Source organism: Macaca thibetana, chromosome 1 (assembly GCF_024542745.1).
Source record: "Macaca thibetana thibetana isolate TM-01 chromosome 1, ASM2454274v1, whole genome shotgun sequence".
Lineage (NCBI taxonomy): Eukaryota > Metazoa > Chordata > Mammalia > Primates > Cercopithecidae > Macaca > Macaca thibetana.
Window position 1 is genome coordinate 181902868 of NC_065578.1, and position 25356 is coordinate 181928223.

At 45.9% G+C, this 25356-nt stretch overlaps 1 long non-coding RNA gene across 1 annotated transcript in view; it reads right to left on the minus strand.

Annotated features, from left to right (window-relative positions):
* Positions 1 to 1074: 1074 nt before the first annotated feature.
* The window catches only part of LOC126940680 (uncharacterized), a 94888-nt gene continuing 70606 nt past the window's right edge, over positions 1075 to 25356 (minus strand). Inside the window, exon 3 of the long non-coding RNA XR_007720883.1 lies at positions 1075 to 1159. This is a non-coding gene — a long non-coding RNA (uncharacterized LOC126940680). The remainder of the gene's footprint in view (positions 1160 to 25356) is intronic.

The following is a 25356-nucleotide window of genomic DNA, read 5'->3' on the forward strand; positions in this document are numbered from 1 at the left end:
ACAGACCACAGGGCATGCCAGCATGCAGAATAAACTGCATCCAGAGAGCAAAGCAAAGTCCTTCTATGGAGCATAAACCCGGGGCAACCGAGAATTAAGTGAAATACCATCTTCCTTTAATTTAGGACTCCTGAGGAGAAAAAGCCAAAATTCTCAACAGGTGTGAATTAAAGTCGGCCTTTTGCCCTACACAAACAGAGCAGAAATGAAGCCAGGAGTGGCCACACAGATCTTGGTCATTTTCTTCCATCCACTGGAGATGTGCCCAAAATGTAATCACTCATCCAAGGAGGATATTAAAAAGGCAGGGTTAGCTGCAGTTCCTGAAGGAAAGATGAAATAGTTGATCCACGTTGTGAAGGATTCTCCCTGGCTTTCAGGAAAGCTCAGAGAATGAAACAGACCCCAGTTCTTTCTCCACAGGCTCTTAGTGAAACAAGTGAGCCTTGGGGGCAAGCCAGATTCACCCGCATCTGACAGCCCAGCCGAACGCCTCAGTGAGGCCGGACGAGGCCTACAGCCGGGTGGTGTGATCTGGGGCTGACCACAAGGATCTCACCCAGAGGATCCAGTCCCTCATTAGTCGCAGCACAGCTGAAAGCATCTCCCGACCCTCCAGGGCGGCCTCAGGGGGCCCATCCGCTCCAGGACCTCACCCCGACCCCAGGCCCAGCCAGCCATGCCCGCCCCCGGCATCCCCGCCATACTCACTCCCATTCCTTGCGCCGGGCCTGCGGGGTGCTCTGCATCTTGTGCGCTTCGTGGGCCTTGATGATGTCGCGCTGCTCGATGAGGCCCCCACGCCGCCGCTTCATGACCTCGGGGCTCACCGGAAGGAAAGGGCTGGAGCCCGCCTCCAGTGCCACGGCGCCCTCCAAGCCCGGGCCCTCGCCCTCCTGCACCGGGAAGAAGTTGTCGAAGCCAGAGGCGGCACGCGGGGAGGCCGGCAGCATGCCCACCTCGAACGAGGCGTCGGCCTCGAGCAGAGCGCACTGCTGGGGCCGCCATGCCTCTTCCTCCGGCAGGGCCAGGACGTGGCGGCGGCGGCGGCCCGCGGACCCGGGCTCAGGGCTCCTCGCAGCCGGGCACGGGGCGGGCTCGGGCAGCCTGCGGTCTGGGCTCAGTCCACGCATCTCGGGCACCATCACAGAACATTGCTCTGTGGGAGGGGGAGGGCAGAGACAGGAGTGGGGAAGGGAGGGAGGAGGGAGAATGGGGCCAAGGTCACAGGGAAATAGAGAAAAGAAAGAAAGAGGTTAATGGCATTGCCCTCCAGGCCAAGGCTTCTGGCTTGCTCAGTGCTACATCCCGGGCCCGACCCACAAACTGGCATACAGTGGAGCTCAATAAATGATGTTGAAATCGGGAGCATCCGCAGTGGAACAGGCTGGGCGCCAGGTGTCCAGATTTTTAACAAAGTGGACTGGATTCTTGCTCTCATAAACTTACGGTCTACTGCAGAAGACAGAGGTTAAAGAAATAATGGTATGCCCCGGTGATAAGGTTTCAAGGTGCTGCAATAAGGAGAGGAGAACTCTGAGGGCCGCACATCTCAGCCCCACCTCGGACAGCTAGCTGGCTGTTCCCTCACATTTTTGGTGGAAGAATCCCTCTAGCCCCTTCCCCAGGGCCCACTCTTGGGGGACTCCCACCCACCATCTGCTTCCCTGCCTCCCAAGCGAGCTCCTGGGGGACCAAGCCACAAGGTGGTCTCCTTTTTTTTTTTTTTTTTTTTTGAGATAGGATCCATCACCCAGGCTGGAGTGCAATGGCGCAATCACGGCTCACTGCAGCATCAACCTCCGAGGGTCAGGTGATCCTCCCGTCTCAGCCTCCTGAGTAACTGGGACCACAGGCACATGCCACCACATTCAGCAAATTTTTTATTTTTTGTAGAGATGTCGTTTCCCCATGTTGCCTAGACTGGTCTCAACTCCTGGGCTCAAGCGATCCTCCTGACTCAGCCTCCCAAAGTGCTTGGATTACAGGCATGAGCCTCTGAGCCCAGCCTAAGAAGGACTCTTCTTGAGAACTGGGTCCTGTATGCAGATTCCTTCCTCCTTTTTTAATACCTGTGTCTGCCTCAGGATCTGGGGCCATGTGTGACTCAGATGCCCTACTGCTCCCCTTGGCATCGTCAATCTCCTTTTCCATGCCAAGGAGGATAGGACCAGATTGGCCTCTGAATGACATACGCATTCAATCAGCGTTGACTGAGAACTTACTATGTGCCAGGCATTGTGCCAGGCACTGGGCACAACAAATGAGCTGGACTTAGTCCACATCATCCTCATGGGAGAGACAGGAAGAACATCGACTATGACCACATGACAGGATGTGCTATGATTGGCATGGGCCTGATTGCCAGAGGAGCTCATGAGAGTTGCACCTAGCTGGGCACAGTGGCTCACGCCTATAATCCCAGCACTTTGGGAGACCAAGGCGACCGGATCACTTGAGGTCAGGGGTTCGAGACCAGCCTGGCCAACATGGTGAAACCTTGTCTCTACTAAAAATACAAAAATTAGCCAGGTGTGGTGGCGCATGCCTGTAATCCCAGCTACTCAGGAGGCTGAGGCAGGAGAATCACTTGAACCCGGTGGGCAGAGGTTGCACTGAGCCGAAATCACACCAGTATACTCCAGCCCAGCCTCTGTCCCAAAAAAAGAAAAAAAAGAGGGGCACCTAGCCCAGCTGGGGGTGGTCAGGAGGGCTTTGTGAAGGAAAGGACCCTGGAGCTGGGTTAAACAGAGCTTGCCAGTTGAGGAACAGAATACAGGCAAAAGGAAGAGCAGATGCATGAGGGAGGATTTAGGGAAACCAAAGGATTCCTCCTGCCTCCCTGGTCACTCCTCTCTCCTCCTTTGTGTACCTCTCCTCCACTACTACACCCCTAAAGGTTGAGTCCAAAGCCATTGAGGTGTTTTCCCTGTTTTACGCCTCATGGTCCTGCCCAAGTGAAAGCAGCAGTCCAGGTGGGTGGCTGGTACTAGATCTTGACATGCTCCAATTAGCAAAGGTTTAACTTAATGAGAGATGTAAAAGTTACTCACACATTGCTAGTCCCCATAGCAGGTCTAAGTACTGGGGGGACAGTCCCTGTGGCTTGAGAGGGCCTGAACTTACCACCTTTTCAAGATACCTGCTTATTGCCTCCCTCCTAGCCAGGAGCCCAAAACCAGAATTCCTCCCAACTACACATCTTAGTGACCACAAGTGGCATCTAAGAAGTGTCCCATGCTCTACACGCTCAGAGGAACCCTGGCCTCCAGATCATTCAACCAGTGTTGGATGGTTGAGCACCCACTACATGTTGGGAGCTGTGCTGGGTGCCCAGGGTGGCATCCTCCCAGAACACTGCCCTCCAGACACATCTCCCACTCCGCCTTCCCTGGGTTGGACTGCAAGTCAAATTGCAAGTCACAAAAACAAGGACTATTTCAATGGTTAGGAATCTTAATGATCTAACCATATCAATTTATGGATGCTGAGGTCCAAAAAAGTAGAGAGCCCCACCCAGGATCATACTGCCAATAAAAAGCAGAGCTGGGAGAGAACTCAGATTTCAAGTCCTAGCTTATGGTTTTCTCCACTATATTGATCACACTGTCTCTACCACATGAAGCAGATTCCATAAATGCCTCTCCCAGCCCCCCTCCTCATTATGCTTAGATAACAAATAGAAACAAAAAGGCTGAATGAGAGGATGATCTTAGCACATACATGATAAAGCCTGATGGGAGCATTCAGTAGACTCGGACGTCCCTGGAGCCCTAAAATACCTTCTCTATTTGTCCCCTTCTCCATCTTCAGCATCTGGACTGGTCTTCCTCACCCTACCAGCACCACACCCTAAGGCCTCAATGCTTTTGAGCTTGAACCTCCCAGGACATGATAGCCAGCACTAGGTACTTGGCCACCAAGGCCAGATCAAGGGATCAGGGAGAAGGAAGATAAAGGGTCCAGAATGAGCTTGGTAAGGAGGAGAAAATGTATTCCAAATCATGCCAACAGCTGGGTGGGTCCCTAGAAAGAGTGATTCATGTTCCTCACGTTGTCATTCTGTCTCAACTCCCCTTGAGGGATTTTAAATTTATCCTTCATTCCTACGATGTTTAAATGTCTCTCCTTTGCCACATGCACGCACACACCCCTCCCCTGCTGCTCCCACTCCCTCCCCAGGCCTTAGCATCTCCAGCAACTCCAAGAATTCTCAGGCTCTGCTGGCTGCAGCCTCCTTTCCCTCGTGTCTCTCTGTGACAAACGCTCCTGGGCCACCCTCCCAGGTCTCACCAGGCCACCAGTACCTGGCTCCCCACCTGTTTCCTGACCTATCCCACCCTCTCTCCTTACATGATTTCCTCTTCCCAGACACTTTGCCAATTTGAGTCACATCTTTGCCAAAATTACAACAGCAATAATATGCACTGCAGAGCTCCGGCTTTATGTTGTGAATATCAAAACATGAAATTATCTCATCTTTCCTTTAAGAATTTCTGTTAAACAACCCTTCTATTACTGATACAAATGTTCATCAGGAGGATCTGTCACCCCTACTGCTTGCCAAGCCGGCCAGTCCCCAGTTCTGGCTAGCACCAAGCTGAGATCTCAAACAATTCAGACAAGCTAGTCTATATCTTCTAGGAAAGGATACTTGAATCTATACTTAGCCTTCCCCCTCCAATCCCCAAATTCTGGCGTTCCTTAAATTCCTTGAGATCAACAATTTTGTCTTGTTCATCTTTCTATACCCAGCACCTAGTACTGAGTTCAACTCAGAGTAGGTGCTTATGGTGACCATTAGTGCTGTTTGCCAAATATTCTGATTATTGCCCTGGTAGAATGTACTTCCTGGCCCTCTATGGTTGAGTGGGGCCATGTGACCATTCTGGCCAGTGAGTTGTGAGTGGAAGTGATATATGTTACTTAAGGCTAGCATTTAAATGCCAGTACAAAACTCTCTAGAGCAAGGATTGGTAAACACTGCAAAGGGCCAGAAAATAAATATTTCAAGCTTTGCACGCCATAGAATCTCTGTTGCAAAGGGCCAGAAAATAAATATTTTGAGCTTTGCGTGCCATACAATCTCTGTTGCAACTATTCAAACTCTGCTGTTGTAGCATGAAAGCAGCTAGAGAATATGTAAATGAGTGGGCATGACTGTGTTCTGATAAAACTTTATCTGTAAACTTTGGTCTTTCAACTGCATTTCTTGGACTCCATTATTGTCATTCAGCCTACGCCCATGGAAGCAGGTTCTACAGAGAACTAGGCAAAAATAGGAAATGGAGATCTACAAAAGAGAACGAGGGGTGGACCCAGGTGAGCAGCTGCCTGAGAGCAAAGTTGCTGTCCTGTAGCTCACACTCAACACAGCTGAATGGAGGGAAAAGAGGGCCTGCTTAGAAATTAAAAGTTATAAGACCAGCTCTGCGAAACTTGCCCAAGAATGAGCTAATGAAAGCTTTGAGGGCACCTGTCTGACTCTAACCCTTGCTTTCTACCTACTTCTCTTCTTATTCTTCATTGCTAAGTTTGGTTAGTGGGCAGAGGGTGTGATTTTAAATTATGGGGATCCTGAGGAGGAAGAGGGTTTAGTGCAATCCAGCAGCCCCAGAAAAACCCTTCCCTTGCTTTTCAGGGCACAGTGGGATGGCAGAATAAGGGCTCTCCTCCTCCACCTCCACCCAAGCACCCTGCACTGCCAAAAACACTTGCGCTCATAATTACACTCCTGCCTGCTTCTGAAATTATCTTCCCTGTCACCCTTCTAGAGTCAAAGTCAAGATCTTTGTCCATGAAGAAATATTATGTCTTTTGCACCATCTTTCCCTTTATACTCTATCAAGAGTTTTACTTTATAATTCATCTGTTTTTGGCTGCTTTAGAAATAATGGTCCGTGCACCCCTTTGGCTTATCTGTGCCTCTCAGACCCTTAAAGATGAGTCTGCCACATGGAGGACATTCATCTTCTTCTTCTTGGGTGCATGCCCATCCTATTCCCACCCCTCCACCACTCTCTTTCTGATTCCCCCAGAACATGTGCATCCTCTAACTACCTTGTGAGAAGCGGATACACCAGGAAGTCAATGAAACTTACGCTTTTCTAAGTCTACTATCTTCATTCCCTGAAAGTTCTGAGTTCAGCAAAGAAGTCTCCACGCATATACCACCAAGCACATGGGCTAAGAGACAGTGGACAGAAATGGAACTGATGAGTACTATGAGGTGAGTGGTAGGCACACAAGTGTCCCCAGGCTGGCTCTGAGCTATCCTGGCTCTGTACCCTCTGTCTGCTATGGGCTGGATGAGGGCAAAGATGTCCTAATTCCCACCTGTTAGAAATTAAAAGTTATAAGATGCAAATGAATTTTTAGATATGATACTCTACAACTTATATATCATGCTGAGTTAATTGTAAAAATGATTCTCTTGAGAGAGAACTGATACAGTTAAATGGGTTTCCTGCCCAGCAATAGGAATGGCAGGGAATGACCTACTCGGCATATTCACCCGCCTACTCTGAGAGGAAATATTACCTGTGCAGAAATAAATATTCATCTAGGGATTTTTCTTAGCTGAGCCAGCCTGCTACCTGGCCACAAAAGGAGGAGCAAAAGCTGGGCATGATTTTCATTTGCCATGACTTCCTAAGACTGCTCTTCTCAATCTCTAGTGTACATCAGAACCATCTACATTGCTGGTTAAACATGCAGATTCTTGAATGTCTCTCCAGAGATTCTCATGCAGTAGATCTTGGGTAGGTTCAGGAATCTGCATTGTTAATAGACACCCTTTTCCCCTAGGAATCATGTCTTTAAACACTGTCCTAAAAGCAGTGTGTCAGCCTGAGAGGTTGTGCTAAGTTGGTAAGAGGTATTGTCCTGGATGAGTCAGGTTGTTAAAAGCCGCTAGAACAGTGTCCTTCTCAACCATTTCCAGTCTATATCATGAAAAAAACATAGCAAAACACACCCAGGAAGAGTTCCCTGACCCACCCCGACTCCCTGCAAAGCTCTACTCTGCCCTGGACTGGCATCAGTTTTTGCCCACCCCACATTCCTCTCCACGTGCCTATGTTGTTATGGTGACTGTTCAAGGATGGGCTAATGTCCAACAGCAATTTAACAGGCTGGTGCATTCTGAATGTAAACCAGGACTCAAAGAAAACACTCAGCTTCAAATATGGAGTGTGCACTAAGTCAGCCTGAGTCTCCGCGGGGGAGTGGAAAGAGTCCATAGTCCGGTATCAGAAGCTCTGGGTTCAGGTTACAGTTCTGCCACTTGCTAATCAAGCAAGCTTTAGCTTGACTTCTCTAGGTCAGTTTTCTCACATAAACAATGAGGATAATAATATAACCTGCCCTACAGAAGCCTATGATAAGAATCAAGATAGTGTCTGGGGAGGAACTTGGAACTGTAAGTTAGGTAAATATAGAGCAAAAAAATAGAAGTTAGGACCCTGAACTCTGGAGCTAGGTATGAATCCCAGCTCCACTCTCACCAACTGAATCCCTGGGCAAATTACATAGCCTTGCTTATCTTAATCTGTAAAATGATTGTTAAGAGTAGATACATCCACTTTGGCAGGCTGAGGTGGGTGGATCACAAGGTCAGGAGTTTGAGATCAGCCTGGCCAAGAATATGAAACTCCATCTCTACTAAAAATACAAAAAAATTAGCCGGGCATGCTGGCGGGCGCCTATAATCCCAGCTACTCAGAAGGCTGAGGCAGAGAATTTCTTGAACACAGGAGGTGGAGGTTATACTGAGCCAAAATTGTACCACTGCACTCCAGCCTGGGAGACAGAATGAGACTCCATCTCAAAAAAAAGAGAAAAAAAAAAAAAGTAGATACATCATAAAGTTGTGAGAATTAAATACAGAAGCTCATAGAACAGCACCTGGCCATAAAAATTAGCTACCATTTTTATTATGTAAAATAACTTATGTTTGTATTAAACAACCTCAAAATATCTCAAAATATCTGTAGCTTAATAAAATAAAAACTTATTTCTCTCTAATATCACTGTCTAATGATGCAAGTTGCCCTGGAAGATGGAAAAGAGAGACTGCTCCACATAGTCATTCAGGGAACCTGGCTCCTTTCATTCAGTGGCTCCGCCATCCCCTGGGGAAGGGTTCAGCAAATTTTTTTCTTAAAGGGTTAGATAGTAAATATTTTAGGCATTGCAGGCCATGAGGTCTTAGCTGCAACTACACAACTCTGCCTTTTCACACTGCTTTCAGTGTGAAAGCAGCATAGACAATATATAAACAAATGGATACGGCTGTATTTCAATAAAAATTTTATTTACAAAAACAGGCAACTGGTCCTGCTAACACCCAAGCCTCGGACCTCAGAGTCTTCCTAAGCTCTTTTTCTCTCCAGCTGGGAGACAAAGAAAAAGAAAAAAGCACTTGAAAGATTTTGCATGAGGCTTACAAGCAAGGCCTAGAAGTGGTGTGTATCAACTCTCCACATTCCATTAGCCAGAATTCAGTCACCTGGCCTTGCTTAATCACAGGAGAGCAGAAATGTAGTACACATGCATGCCAAGGAAGAAAAGGAGAAAACCAATATCAATAAGCATTGGCAATCTCTATTACACTATTGCTATTTGTATTGTGTTATAATCACAAAAGCAAATGCAAATGCAGATACTTACAAATATGTCAAATACATGGAATATTGGCCAATCTACCTGTGGAAGGGAATTAGTTGATTGCCAAAAAATTGCTACATCATAATGTGTAGAGAGATAGGTAATCAGATTTTTTTTTTTTTTTTTTTTTTTTTTTACATAAAAGAAAAAGGAGAAACTCTAAATGTTGCGGCAATCAACATACCAAAGGATCTTGATGATTTGGAAAACAAGACCTCAAAAATATTAAGTGTTGGTGGGTCTTCATTAATTACACAGAAGGTTTACATCACAGACAGTATTTATTTCTGCAGTCCTTTGATTAATGGCTACCCCTTCCCAGCTAGCCTTGAAGCTATGTGAAGGCAGAGGTACCTTCTGCTTCACTGACTGCTGTGTCCCCAGCAGCTGCAATTGTAAGCATTCAGTAAGTGCTTATGAAAGGAAGGAGTAAGGGGTGGAGAGAGGGAGGAAGATAAACAGGTACGGAGGAGGGAAGATATTTTGCAGTTTCCCATACTTTTCTAAGGAACTTAAGGGAGGTAGAAAACTTAGGACAGAAAACTACTCCTCGGATAGCCTCTGGAAGGAAAAGGCACAAGGAGTCAGTAATAGTTATAACTGGAAAGAAAACAAAATGCTACAATCCCTTGAACTTGGAGAAACAAATTGAAGTTCCACAGTTACCTAGACTGGGATAGAGAAGGGCTAGGGGCTAACTTCCAGAAGCCTCTATATAGTCCCTGAAGGGTATTTGTCCAAACCACTGCAGCATCAGGCTCAGACAACGGCATCTACAATGCTGCAAAATCTTCTCCAATAGCCTCTTTTCTATCAAAACATTCTCAAGTATCAATCCCAGTAGCACTGGGGATCTCCAGTTAGAGCCTTGTAATATCCCTCCCACCCACTCAGACCAAGATTACTTGAAGTGATTTTCTTGGAGGTAATTGTCTTTTAAAGGGAGTACGTTGCTACTGCAGTAAAGTTATGGACAGCACTGTTTGTGCTGGCAGATTAAATCTCCTCTCTGAGCAGGGTCATAACAGCAGCACAGGCTTTCAAAGGTACTAGCCCAGGGGCATCCCCTCATGCTGCAGCTCTAAGGAGGGAACATGATTTGGACTGGGAGAGCCAGTCTGAGTTGCCACCTAGGGAAACAAGAACAAAGCCCAAAGCTGGGCATATGGGGCCTACAATGTGGTCTTCATGGAGGACACCTCACAGCCCTCAAGTGCCTCACATGTTGGCCAGTTGTGAACTCCTGTGCTGGTGGCCTGAACTGTTCCCCATCTGGCTGCCAAGTCTGGCCCCTTCTGGTCAGATTCCATCTGACCTATCTCAGAACCCAGCCTTTGTGCACACCTCTGCTGTGATCAAACACGTGGGAAGTTACAAAGAAGCTTGACAACGAGTGGGAAGATCTCGGGTTAGGATCTGGATACACAGGAGCTGATGGAAATGGAAGAAGGGCATACCTGTGCCTCCAAAGCATATCTGATCTCTGAAAGCTTTTAGGATCTTTTCTTCATTCCACTCTCTTCTCTGTGCCCTCTGACTATTCTGTTTTGTGCTTTTTCTTTCTGGTCATTTATTACATATTTTACCACATGATTACCAATAATGATGTTATAATTAACCTGCTTTTTAAGCCAAAGAATTCATTGAGAACAAAATTCACATTTCTAGAGATAATGTGGCCCAAAGGATTTTTAACTCAATAAATGCATACTGATGTTGGCAATTCCAGGTGCACAACATAGACTGGTGTTTCCTGAGGTTCTGCAATAAGACACAAGGCACTTATAAGATAAGACCAACAATTACAATCCAATTGAAAGTGCCCACATCTCTCTAATGATCTAAAAAGGAAAACTCTAGTAAGCGCTATGTTTACCTCCTCAAGATCGCTCCATCCCCCAACCTTATGCACCATGCATACAGTTTGGGGGATGGGCTCCAGCTCCATGGCGGGTTCTAATTAGACTAATCCAGTCAAGGTAACCACATCCCTTTGCCAGTGATTAGTTGAGATAAGGGCATGTGACTCATTTAAAGCCAATGAAGTATAAGGTAACATGTACTAGGATTTTGGAGGGAAAATCTCCCAGCTTTTAAGGGAAGGCTAGAAAAAGAAGTGGTCCCTCTCTGCCTCTGGACAGGGTTCTGCACAGATGCAAACTGTGAAACCGCTGCCACCACGTCACTGCCAACTGAGGATAAGCCTGCCACATGGAGGAGAGGAGGGCCAAGAAAATCACAAGAAATGGAAAGGGAGTCCCAGATTCAATCAACCTGGAAGCCACCCCACCTTAGACCACCAGCAATATGAGCCAATACAGCTCCTACTGGCCAAAGCCCATTTGAGTCAGGTTTTCTGTTACTTACACCCCAAAGCACGTTAGTTGAGGGAGCTCCCATATTCACCTGCACAATTACAAGATTTTAAATACTCCACAAGTCTACAAAGCCATTTAATTGTTCTGATCACAGCAAGGGGGAGTCTTCTTATCTCTCTCTATGTTTTTTGGTTGTAGTTCATGTTCTATAAATGGACACTGGGACTTCACTTTTGCATAAAATTCTTGGTCAGTATTCTAATTCTAACAATCTTCAGAATAATGGAAAAATGACTCAATCTAAACTGAATAAAGTTAAGTTCAATTGGGCAAGCAGTAAGTTTGAGGTGGGGAAGTGAACACTGCATTGGATTATATGTAAAAGGCCTTTCTGCAATTAAGTAGGGTAGAATGAGAATGAGGGGTCATACTAGACACCACCTCCACCACCATCATCAATAAAAATAATGGTTAATATTTATTGGGTTTTTAATTTTATACTAGATACTATAAGGGGCTTTTATACAACAAATCCTTTAAATTTTTACTTAATTCTCAAAAAATTCTTATGAAATAACTATTACTGTGAACTCAATTTTACAAATGAAAAACTGAGACTTAAAAGAATTAAATAATTTTCCCAAGGTTATGGTCACACAGTCATTAAATGGAAGAGCCTCTTATCTAGATCCGACTGACTCCAAATGCCAGGCCTTCATCTACTGCACCATGCTGGCTCTCATTATGGTATGAGTTCCATTTCTTGAACTCAAGACCCGAAATTCATGTTTATTAACCAACCTATTGGGTAAGTACTTTTATCTTTCCCATTAAGTAAATAAGAAAATAGGGCACAGAAACTTACCTAAGGTCACATAACTAGTAACACTGTACCTAGAATTCAAAATCTGATTCCTTACCCAACGTCTCTCTGGAAGTTGAAGTAAGGATAGTATAGGCTGTACTTTGAAATTGGATGGGCCCTCAAATAGTCCTGTCCTGACTGTTTGTATGTTTCAGTGATGGCAGGTACATATGTACATGTATGTGCAGGGGGGTAATAAGTTCATGCATGTTTGTGCCAGGTGCATGTTTGTGTCAGGTTCCACCTGCCCCCTCCCCCTGGCCTGGCTCCTTGTCTTTAAGCAGGTCCATGTAGAGGAAGCAGAGCTGTTGTCAGCAGCACTTTCTAACCAAGCACAGCGCTGCGTGGGAGTGGAATACGCTCTGGCTTGGCACAACAGTCCTGGGCCTCTCCAAGCAGCATCATCACAGAGCAAGCTCTCAGGCTGCCCCAAGAGGTAAGGGAAATAAGGGGTGGATCATCCTTTGTGATCTTGTGATTGCCTGATGGGAATCAAGTGATGGCTCTGCTCTGGGAGGAAACTAGGAGGAACGGGAAAAATGAGTCCTGGGACCCTTCCCACCTCTTTCCCTGGCCCCTGGGCTCTCTCTCACCACCTTAGACCTCTGTCCCCCAGCTGCCAGGGTCTTTACACCACCCTCAAGCTGTTGCCAAATTCCTGTCTTCACCATAATATTCTACAAAATCCCCCATGATTATGGCAACACTACTCTTCGATCCAAAAAGGAAGTTAACTGGTCTGAAAAGAATATTTTTTCTGATTTGCAAATTTATATATAAGAAATACCTCATCTGGTCACAAAAATTGGTATACATTTAGCTGTGTTAGCAGATCACCTTCTTTGAAAATATATAATGATACAAAACGGGAGTATGAGATTGTCTGGGTCATCAATCATCACACACAAGCTCCAAAGTGGCCCATCCTACCTTTCTTCAACTTCTTCTCAGACCAAACACAAGTCCCCCAGGGCCACGTTCTTCATTGGAGATGAAAATCGCTGACATAAATAGGCCCCCTCTAAGGTGTTGGTGTTCTAGGGAGCTGGGCCACTTAACAGCCAGGCAGTAATTCCAAGAGGAGTCAAGAAGAGGGGCGTCTGCTAGCGGGTATAAGAAAGACCCAGTGCTGCAAAGTGGAGGGCTGCCGCTTCCTCCTGCTACACATCTTTCAAGCATTTTAGCCTGATGTTTCCTATATAAAAATCAGTGCAATTTTCACTGGAACTAGTTGAATCACAGACAATAGCGAAGCTCTGTGACAAGAAGCCCTCCTTTATCATATGAATTATAAATATAAACTTCCTCTTTTTGAGCCAAGCACCATACTGGAGGTTTTACAAGCCTTACTAGCCAATCTCCTCAACAATCTTTAAGCTTTTTTTCAAAGTGAACTGAGTCATTCACTCATTCATCCAACCATCTACTTATTCAATACATTGACAATAAGCACCTATTACATGCCCGGCATTGTGCCAGGCACCGGAGCTTAAAACAGAAAAGTAAACAGATTCTAACATGAACCTTGATTTGTGCTCAAGTGGGAAAAACACATAAGGTTCTCTGGGAGGCCCTAGAGGGTCTTGGGGAGTTGGGGAGGCTGCCTGGAGGACAGGGTGTTTAAGTGAAGACACCTTGTCAGGGTCAGCAAGGCAGGAAGGATGGGAGTTAGGGTGGACTGCAACTGAAACAGTGTGGTCAGAGTAGGCCTCATCAAGAAGGTGACATTTCGGCATACTCGAAGTAAGTGAGGAAGTGGCAATTCTGATATAGGGAAGACAGAAAAAGCTGCACAAAGGCCTAATGAGGGAGCATGCTTAGAATGTTCCTTGCTAGGAGCAGCAAGGAGGCCAGTGTGGCTAGAACAGGAGTAGCAGCAGATAATATCAGCGATGTAATGTTAGGAGGCAGATCACAGGGGGCCTTTGCCTTTTGCTCTGAGGGAAGTGGGAAGCCTTCAGAGGGTTTTAAGCAGGCATGACACTCCTGTGTAGCTGCCAGTGAGGACAAACTGTGGGAGAGCAGTGGAAGAGGCAGGGAGACCAATTGGAAGCCATTGCAGCCATAATACAGCAAAGCGTGACCCTCTCAAACCCTGGACAGAGACAGCTTTGCAAAGTGATCAATAGGAGCTCAATGTACCCCAAGGGAAAATACAGAACATCAGGACTGGGGAGAGGCAGAGAGAGAGGGCCTGAGATGGCCCCTTCCCATCCCTAAAGCTCCTGTGTCTCCTGAGTGGTGCAGGAGGCTCTGTGAAGATTCCCTGTCTTCAGCACACAATCTTGAGCCAAAGAGGGGCACGGGGATCTTGCCAATGGTCCTAAAGGGGTCTCAAGGCTTGGGCAAGGAGGAGACACGGTTCATGTATCAGGAGACAAGAGGCTTGGTAGGGCACGCGGATGCTTCAGCAACTGATGTGGTGGGGGAGAGGTGTCAATGCCCACAGACAAGGAGGGCCCTCTTCCCTGCAGCCACCGACAGTCTGCAGCCTCCCGAAAGGGTCTGCAGCCCAGATGCCCAACCCCAACGTCAGGCTACATAAGCTTCAGGAAAGGAGGGGTAGCAGACAACTGACTGTATATACATCAAAGGAATGACATATATAATCAAAGGAATGATAAATCATCAGTTAACTAGAAAATCTCTGGCTAGAACTAAGGTAAAACATAAATTTAAAAAGATCAGGTTGTTTTCCACTAAAGTGGCTGGAAACTCAGAAATCTAGCAAGGTTCTGGAAATAATGAATGCTAGATTTTTATAATCTGAGTTTTGTGAAGCAAATTGAAATCTGCTTCACAATGTACCCCTGGGTCAGGGGGAACACTGAGATACAGCATAGAACCACAGTAGATCAGATTCCACATTATTTATCTGGGTCATCTGTACGATTCATCCTTCAGAACAGTTAGGGCTAAAATTCAGCAATAAAGGTCTTAAATGTTCAAGGTCACCACTTAAGGCCTCACCTGTAATTCTTATAGTCTAAATGTCTATTACTACGGCATGGGTTTTGTTAGCTTCATCCCAGGCAATGATATCCATGAAATTGTGATTTGTTGTACTAATTGCATTTTTACTATTTTAATAGTAAATTCCTCACCAAAGAAAATCGTCAAGCATACCACCCTGTGGGAAACATCTAACAAGTGACACTTTGGGAAACACTGTCCTCACTGGCATGTAGTATCTACATAATATTAAACAGTCATCTGAGGTGTTAATGCTGAACATGAGGTGAGAACATTAAAGATCCCCTGAGCTATCCTAGTCCTGCTGGAGTCAGCTCGACCACATTCCCTCCACAGTCATTCAGTCTTTGAACACCTCTGTTGACAGGGATTTCACTATTTCATTACCACCCTCCTTCCGCCACCACCCAAGCAACTATTGCAACTTTAGAGAGCTCTATTAGGATGATCTTTCTTATTCTGAGCTGAAATCAATGTGTGTCAACACAGAAATCAATGGTCTGTAAGGAAACGCAATTTATTCACCTGTGGCCACCTGGGACAATCTAGAAAAAGAGGATGTAATCAGCAATAAAAGCAATGAAGAGAGGCCAAAAATCAATGTATCTCCTGTCAGAATAGCTCTACGGAAATAACTCAGTGTTTTCTCAATTGGCTTAGAAGACCACAAGATTTTTCATTTGCTTTTTTCTTTTTTTCCTTCTACCTCTTTTCCTTTAAAAAACAAAAACAGAAACAAAAAAAAAAAAACTCTCTGAGCTTTCTTCCCTGTGAAAAGCTAATTGTAACTTTCCTGCCAGCCATTACTCAGGTTATTTTGGGAAGAATCAACTCCTACAACTTCAGAGGAAGGACAGAAAGGTCACAATACTGGGAAGAACCAAAGGATTGAGGGGATGTGGTGGGGGGACTCACCGAAGGACCCAGGCTCATGTGAGGCAGAGGAGATTCTCCCTAATATTCATGTCCTCATAGTGTAGACAGAATTTCTGAAGCGACCTTCTACACAGCAGCATTGCCTGGAAGGGAGGAAGGGAGCTCTGTTTCCAAGTGGATCTCCATTGCCTTTTGCCTTTTGATTCAAGTTGAAAGGCTGATTTTTATGGACGAGGCTACAGATTTCAAAGGGGTGTTGGTTTTCGCTTGATGAAGTCAAAGCCAGTGGAAACTATGTCTATAGTAGGTCCAGTTGCACTGCTCAGACCTCGTTCCTGAAAGTGACATGGGATGGAAAGTGGTCATAGTGAAAGGTGACCAGGTTGGGTGGGGGTGACAGAGCAATGCTGGTGCTTCATGGAACCCAGTCCTCCTTTAGCTCATGGAGGGAGGGCACTCCGCATGCCCTGCTCTAGCAGCCAGGAGGTGCCTACAGAGTTCCTGCACTTTGAATCAGCTTTTCTGGCCCTTCTTGCCCTTCTTCCAGCCCTGGCTTTGCCATTTACTGGCTTAATATCCTTGAGCAAGTCAGCCAACCTCTCTGGGCCTCAGTTTTCTCATCTGTTCTATGGAGATAATTGTTCTTTCCTCCAATAGATTTATTATGAGGGTTAAATAAGATAAAGTGTGAGCATGCACGTCCTAAGCTACAAAGCTTATGGAAGAAATTGATGTGATCTTAATCTAATGTAAGGTTTTGGCACCAAAAATAGGTGCCAAAGTTTTGTTTTTATTTTGTTTTGCCTTGTTTCTGTTTTTCTGGAAACGGTGAAAAGGGAGAGCTGGTCCTTGCACGTCAAGACTCCTTGGAGAAGGAAGGGAAATTAAACTGCCCCTCCCCTCAGCCAAGGCATCTGGGTAGAGCATGTGGCTTTCATAGATGTTCAGATGACAGCAGTTTCATTTTACAATTGACCTCAGAAGAGAGAGAGGTTGAAGCAACAGCGGAGGGCTGAGCTCCAGAGTGGGGACAGGAGAAAGAGGCGGCTTACCCAGGCAGACACTAGCTTAATAAGGTGACATTTGCACATTAGCAGCAGGCTGGCTAATTGATTTGTTCCTGTTACAGGAGCATCTGTCTCTGCAAAAAGGCGATGGCCACCAGCTCTGGCACAGTTGCTAGAAGAGTGTCCAGGATCTCTCAGGTCATTTTTTGCCCTAGCCAATAGGGTAAAAGCATTTTGAGAACCAGGAGAATGCCAGTGAGAACTGACTGGAGTACAAGAAGTATAAGGGCTGCATGTGGAAGCCCCAGGGCTGGGGAGCTCAGCAGGGAGAGGGAAGGACAAGACGGGATGAGAGGGAGGGACACCAGGTCCTGGAGCTGGATTCTAAGCATCACCGATGTAGTCCATTCAAAAGTTTTTCTCACTTTCTTCCTTTATCCTGGAGTCTTCCTAGTGACCTCAGTGAGAGGCTAGAACCCCCCACCCTGGCCAGGCACAGCGGCTCATGCCTGTAATCCCAGCACTTTGGGAGGCTGAGGCAGGTGGATCACTTGAGGTCAGTTCAAGACCAGCCTGGCCAACATGGTGAAACCCCGTCTCTACTAAAAATACAAAAATTAGCCGGGTGTGGTGACGCACGCCTGTAATCCCGCCTACTTGGAAGGCTGAGGCAGGAGAATCACTTGAACCCGGTAGGCAGAGGTTGCAGTAAGCCAAGATCATGCCACTGCACTCCAACCTGGGTGACAGAGTGAGATTCCATCTCAAAAACAAACAAACAAACAAACAAACAAAAAACTCACCCAGGCAAGGGCCTGGGTTTCTTAAGGGTTCAGGACAGAATTCCCATCCACCTTGATTGTGGTGAGACATAGTAATAGGAGAGCATTCTATAATGTGAGGCCTGCTGGGAGCATGGGAGGCATCAGTGGGGACTGATGGTCTTGACCCTCCCAGGTCTGCAGCTTGCAAGGGAGTCCCAGCTGTTCCATTGGCCAGGTTCGCTACAGAGGTGTTCAAACCAGGCATCTTCTGCAGGCTGGACAGATGTGTTCTACTCCTAAAATAAAGTAGCTCCAGTCTTTACCCAAGTCCCAGAAGAAGAATTAGTTAATGGAAAGAATTTTCTCAATTTTAAGATTTCTCTCCTGTAATTTCTTTTCCTTAAACTCTTGAGATCTGATACCTCTTGTCTATAAAAGAATGTAGTGGGCAATTTTATCTGTTTTAGCATAAACTATTTATTCTGGGTTGAGTGGAGCTCTGTCTCTATGTTATTCCACAGTGTTCTACTCAGGACCATGCTCCAGCAGTTACCTTTCTCTTCCGCGTTGGATTACTCCCATCAACGTGCAAACATACTGTTCTTTCTCTCATCTTAGAAAAACCACTTCCTTCACCAACTATTACCTGATTTCTTTGTTCCCCTCTGTGGCAAACTCTTCAAAAGAGTCATCTATATTCACTGTCTCAGTTCTCCTCCTCTCATCCCTTCTTACACCAACTTTGATCAAACTTTTCTCCCCACTGCTTTTGTTAAGATTATCAATGCCCTCCACATTGCTAAACTCAGTGACCAGTTCTTGTCATGCTTGATGTGGTAGCCAGCTTCCAAGATGACCCCACCTCCTGGGATGCTCACCTTTGTGTGGTCCCCTCCCACACTGTACCAGGGCTGGTCTATGTAACCAAGAACATTCAGAAGTGATGGCATGACATTTCCACAGTTAGGTACAAAAGACTGGCTTCTGTCTGGAGTGCTCTCCTGCAGTCTGTCTTCCTCTTAGGCCACTTGCTCTGGGGGAAGCCACTCAGATGGCCCACATGGCCAGGAACTGGGTTGCCAAGAACTGCAAGAGCGAGTTTGGAATGGGATTCTCTAGCCCCAGTTGAGCCTAGAGATGACTGCTGCCACAGCTAACAACTTAATTTCAACCTGCAAGAGATCTTGAGTCAGGACTAGCCACCTTATCAACTCCTAGATTCCTGAGTCTTGGAAACTTTGTGAGATAATAAATTTTTGTTGTTTTAAGCTGCTAAGTTTCTGAGTGATTTGTTATACAATGATAGATAGCTAATACACTTGACTCATCACATTATTTGACACAATTGATCACTCTTGCCCCCCTTGAAACACTTTCTTCATTTGGCTTCCATGACATCACAGTCTCCTGGTTTTCCTTCGACCTCATGGATCGCTTCTCAACTTCCTTTGCTGGCTCTTCTTCTTCTGCCTTGATTCTTTAAGCTGGAGGCCCTCAGGCTGCTGGTCCTTTTCCCTCCTGTCTCCACTCACTCCCTTAGTGACCTCATGTACTCGGGTGACTTTAATTACCATATACGTTGTCAACTTCAAAATGTATATCTCAGCTCAGATCTTTCTCCCAAATTTCTGACTCATATAACCAGGTGCTTCCATGACTTCTCTACTTGGATATTTAACATACAACTCAAATTCAACAGGCTCAAGTGTGAATTCCTAACTTTTCCCATCCAAGCCTGCTTCCCAATCTCCTTCCGAATTGATGGCAGCTCTATCCTTCTGGTTGCCCAGGCTGTCCTTGACTCCTGTACTTCTCTTATTCCCCATATCCAATCATCAGTGAATGCTATTGAATCTACCTACAAGATAAATAAAAAGATCGAGTCACTTCTCACCATCCACTGCTACCATCCTGGGCCAAGCCACCATCATCTCTCACCTGGACACAGCAACAACCTTCTAACTGGTCTCCCTATTTCCACCCTTAACCCTCTACACTCTATTCTGAACACAGCAGCCAATGTGCAGTGTGAGCCTCTTAAATAGGCAGAGCACATCATTCCTCTCTGCATAGCATCCTGCAATGTACCCTCCTTTCACTTAGAGTAACAGCCACAGCTGGCCTCCCAGTGGTCAGCAAGGCCCTGCACCACCTGGCTTCCTGTTACTTCCCAGACTCCATCTCCTTCTAGTCTCTCTTTCCTCTGCTCCAGCCACACTGGCCTCCGTGTTGCTCTCGGAACATGCCAGGCTCACTCCCACAGCATTTGCACTCACTGTTTCTTCTGTCTGGAATGCTCTTCCCCTAAATATCATTCTCGGTAAGTCCATCATCTTCTTCACATATTTGCTCAAGTATCACCTTAATAATGATGGCCTGTCTTAGCCATCCTGTAGAATCCTTCATACTACCCCACCCTCAGCACTCCTGAGCCCCCTTATCCTATTTTCCCCCATAGCACTTATCATCTTTCAACACACTAGAAGCTGTATTTGTTTATGTTAGTGTATTGTCTATCTTTCCCTGCTGAAATCTAAACTACAAAAGGGCCTGTATCTGTGTCCATTTTATTTGATGAGATACCCCAAGCCCTTAAGGATTTCTGGCATGTAGGCAACACTAAAAATATTTTAGTGAATGAATAAGTTATCTGAAATTGTTACAAAAGCCTCACAAAATATTCTGTATTATCCAAATTTTACAGATGAAGAAACTGAGAAAAGGCAATTCACATTTCTCAGTCTTCCTATGTGCCAGTCACTTTAAATATGCTATCTTATTTAAACCTCCCATTTTACAAGGCTCAGAGATGCTAAGTGGTTTCCAAAAGTCACATAAGTGGTGAGAAGGCAAACTCTGATTTGAACCCAGGTCTGGCTGGCAATAAAGTAAACTCCCCCACTGCTCTTCCCATTCTTGTGTCAAGCACCTTCCGTGCACCTGGACTGAGTCAGCAATCAACCGTCCCCTGAGAAGCCACCTTTGGCCAACAGAAGTCACCACATCACACTCTTGCAGGATCCCTTACAGGCCCTGTCTAGAGACCAGCAGCCAATCCCTACTTTTCTTGCTATCCCCAGGTTCAGGCACTCAGTCCCACTCAGTCCCACAGTGGCTGAGTCACACAACATAACCCCAGCTGCTCTTCAAACGCACAAACCCAGGAAGAGGTTCTTGGTACCTGCTTGTTGAAAATTGCAAACGTTTTTCCAAATATTTGAAATGTAATGGTTTTTAAGGCCTTGAGTCCAAATGAGTACTCACTGCCCCCATCAGAAAAGATCATAGTCCTTCTTGGCCAGGCACGGTGGCACACGCCAGTAATCCCAACATTTTGGGAGGCTGAGGCAGGTAGATCACCTGAGCTCAGGAGTTCAAGACCAGCCTAGGCAACATTGCAAAAGTCTGTCTCTACCAAAAATACAAAAAATTAGCTGGACCTGATGGCACGTGCCTGTGGTCCCCGCTACGCAGGATGTGAGGTAGGAGGATAGCTTGAGCCTAGAAGGCAGAGCTTGCAGTGAGCCAAGATCATGCCACTGCGCTCCAGCCTGGGTGACAGAGGGAGACCCTGTGTCAGAAAAAAAGAAAAGAAAAGATCACCTGCCCCTCCATCAGTTCCATCCTCAAAGCCTTGAAGAAAACATAAAAGACAACTAATGGTAATAATAACGAACATCCTATCAGCTTTTACAATGAGCTAGACACTCTTGAATCCTTTACATCTCGTTTAATCCTTATGATAACACTGTAAGGAAGGTACTGTTATTAACCCCATCTTACAGATGAGGAAAACTGAGACACAGAGAGGTTTATCAACTTTCCTAAAATCCCATAACTGGTCATTGGTAGAGCCAGGATTTGAACCCCGGCAGTCTTCTCCCACAGCATGCATTTAGCTGATAAGCACACTTCAGCATGAAAGCATGTGGAACATGTAAACAACACCTGCAGCTGTTTATGCCTCCAGCACTCCACAAAGAAAATCCATTCATACTCATGGCAATGCCTGCATTGGCAAACTGACATTATAACTTCCAACACAGATATCTGCAATTAACTCCTTATCATTTCACAGATCTCATTCTTACCTCCCTGAAAAAACAGCCCTACATTTTCCTCTAGATCAGTTATGTATTTCTCATTGCTAAACATAACATTTCAAAATTGCCAACATCACACAATACCTTCATGCTAAGTTTCCTCAGCCTGCTCCCCATCTCAGCCTCTCGCTTGCCACTGTCTTTTTTTCCAGCTTCCTGTTAATTAGGGGCAGCCTCCTTTCTCTTCATGAGTCACAGTCTCACATTTGGTTCCAATGACTGTATTGCTCTGTCTTATTTCTAAAGCACCTTTTTGTGGGGTTGCGAGATCATTGATCACACATTTCTATCTGCTCAGCTGCTTCTCCTTTGTTTTATTGAACACTGACTACTTGATCTTTAGGACTGAATACATTTCCATTCCACAGATGTTGGTCAGGCATCCACTGTGTTCCTGCACACAGTGATGACATCTCTGGTGAATACAAAGACTTAGTGACTCCCTGCCCTGGCCACGGAAGAGCCTGAAATATTTTTGGAGAGGTAAACTATCCTTCTTTGGCAAAACTGTGATCTTACCAAGTAGTAAAAGCAACCTTAACCTTCTTAGGAGCTGTGAGAAGGAAAGCAAGATCGCTGAGTGCTGGAGGAAACCAGGAAAGCTTCCTGGAAGAGGTGAGGTTTGAACCATTCTTGAAGAATGATAGGAATTGAATGAAGGCATACAAAGGCATGGAGGGTGAAATTAGTAAGTCTTGAGTTGAGCGTCAGGAAAAATATTCCAGTTAGAGAAACATGGAAGGTAAGATTGGATGAGATCCTAAAAGGCTTTGATGCCAGATTAAAAGACACTGGGATTATATTCTGGAGGTACCAAACTGCCTGTTCCTTACACTTTCTGTGCTGATGTGCCACAGACTGCTCGTAAGAATATTCTGTGCTTGTCCTCCCAGGCTCAACAAGAGGCCAGGAGAAGCTCTTCCTCATTCACCAATCCCTGGCCCAAAAGAGGTCTATCCCTCCACTACACACACACACACACAGATAGAGAGAGAGAGAGAAAGAGAGAGACAGACAGAGACAGAGAGAAGATCTGGAGTGGCAGAGCAGATTCCTGTGCTGTGGTACTTTCTGACAGACAAATCCAACAGCCTTCTACACCACCTAGGAGCCAAACCCAGTCTGCATAAATAGTTCCGCCAGTGCCTGAAATTTACTCCACCGCACTCCTGTCACATCTGTTTCCACCCTTCAGCATTCCCCAGACTCCCTAGAGAACTGGCTCTGGCAGGGTTTGACCACTGGGAGGCCGCAGGGGGAGACTAGAAGAAAGAAAGAAAAGAGAAGCCAGAGTCTTTCCCCTCTCCCTCTTGGCCCTGGCTGGCATTCGTTGGCCGTGGCGGTGTCTCCTTTGCCACTGCAGCTTCCACCCAGACAGCCCCTCCCTTTGAATTCCCCAGGCAGGACTCACCATGGTTGAGTAAGTTCCAGGTTCCAGGGCTCGGGTGCCTCCAGTGTAAAGGTGGTAACAGCTGCCTGCCCTGGGTTGCCTTCCATCTCTATTTGTACCTATGCAACCAAATCTTTGTATTAATATTCCCTGCTTGAAATACCTAAAGTTGTTTCACAGCTGGATCCTGACTATTACAGAAATCTACAAAGGTTTTTGAGCAGGGGAGTGGCAGGATCTTGGATTATTTTTTGAGAGATTACTCTGGCCGCTGCAAAAACTGCTGATAAAAGAGGAAAATGAGTAGAATTTTAAGCCACCCTTAGGTGAGGCTCTTTCAGTAGTCGCAGCCACAGGTGATGTGACCGGGGCTCCAGTGGTGGCAATGAATAAAGAGTAAAATTGAAAGAGTTGAGCTCTATTTTTAAGACAGAAGCTAAGCAATTTGGTGATAGATTGGATGTGGGGAAGATTAAGAAAAGGAGAGAATTGGTGATGACTCTTCTAGATTTTTGGCTTAAGTAACTGGGTGGAAAGTACAGAGATGGAAAGGTAAGGGCAAGGGCAGTTTGGCGGCCAATCAGCACATCAATCATCTCCTTCATGAAGCCTTGGGCAACCTTCCAACAGGAAGCAATTTCTGCCTCCTTTGTAATCACACAGCACTGGAGACACACTATAATTATACAGTTACATGTCCATTTGACTTTTTCCCCTGCTAGCGTGCCATGTGTTACAGCTCACCGTATCACCAACTCTCTGACCTCCGCAGCACCTATGGATGTTGAGCCACAGGGCAAAAGAGCTGAGCTGGCAGCCTAACAGAACAGAATCATCTCTAGGCAACAGACTTCAGGCTCAAGCCTCGTACTACACAAAAGCATATGGCTTTCAGCAACCACTCTGAGCCCTCGCTACCAGTCCTTGATGTACTTCCCTGACTCATGGATTAAACCCACTCTCCTACTTACAGGCAGCTGTCACTGACCTCCATGCCCAGAATTCTTCTCTGTCCAGCCCATGATTCTATCCTTTGTGGCAGGAAGGACACGCAGAAGCTCAACAAATGTCTACCAAACTGAATCAAGCTGTCATGACCAAGCAACAAAAACAACACCTCTCCTTTTATAGGTTCTCTCAACTTCTTTCACTTTCCTAACCTCATATTTAAAAAAAAAAAAGAAAAAAAAAGGTGTCTCCTCTCCTCTCCCGGGTGATCACTGCCTTCAGTAGAAGCCCCTCCTAAGGTGGTCAGGTTAGCAACAGTGGGAACCCTGGCGCCATCACTGATTCTGTTCCCTTGGGAAGGCGGCTTAAGCCCCCTCCCACTTTGCTCATCTGAACAGTGGACACATAGCCCTGCCTAGGCTCAGGGGCACTGTTACAAAGAGCAGCGATCATTCACACGGCAGTGAAGGTCTCGTGCTCTCAACAAGAAAAGCCCTTCCTGGGAAAAGGAAAACAAGCTTCTCACCAGTCCCATGCCAATGCACAGTCAGCCTCCTCTAAAATCATCTTTCTTGTGGGTGCAGCCATGTCAGTCTCCTCCTTCACTTCCTTCCACTACCTCTTCATTGATTTTCTGAATTAACCTAAACCTCTGTGTCTTCACTTGAAGTATCTCTTAGGACCTATGCACATCCCTTGTCACATTTCATTCTCTCCCTCAGCTCCTTCTGCTCTAAATCAGCACTGATCTCCTCCTCAGCAGCCGCAGTGACAAAGATCTGCAAGTGCCACTCTGGGTGAAACACTGTGCCAGACATGGCTGATGGAAATGAGAGGCTTGTTCTGCTGGAGCTGAGAGTCCATCTGAGGACACGGGACCAAAAGTAAAACACACACAGACACAGGCCACTACATGGGACCTCCCTGCGACACATGCATGCATGAAATTGCTGCTGTGGCACTATTCTCCACATCTCTGCATGAAGCCAACCTCCATTTTTTCCACTTCCTTAGGGTCATGGTACAGTCCATCCTCATTAAGTACAGATTCTGTACTTGTGAATTAACCTACTCACTAACATTGATTTGTAACCCCAAGACCAACACTCACAGCTCATCTGTGGACCTATGCAGGCTGGCAAAAAATTAGTCACATTCTTTCCCAGTTGAATTCAGACAGGTAACATGATGTCTTCTTGTTTCAGCTCTCATGCTGTACACAAGGTTCCCTTTTGTAGTCTACTTAGTGCCATGATTTTTGCATTTTTGCACTTTCTGTTGGTGATGATGCTGTTAAAATGGCCCCAAACATAGTACTGAGTGCTGTCTAGTGTTCCTAAGTGCAAGAAAGCTGCAATGTGCCTCACGGAGAAAATATACGTGTTACATAAGCTTGGTTCAGGCATGAGCTATAGGGCTGTTGGCTGAGAGTTCAATGCTAATGA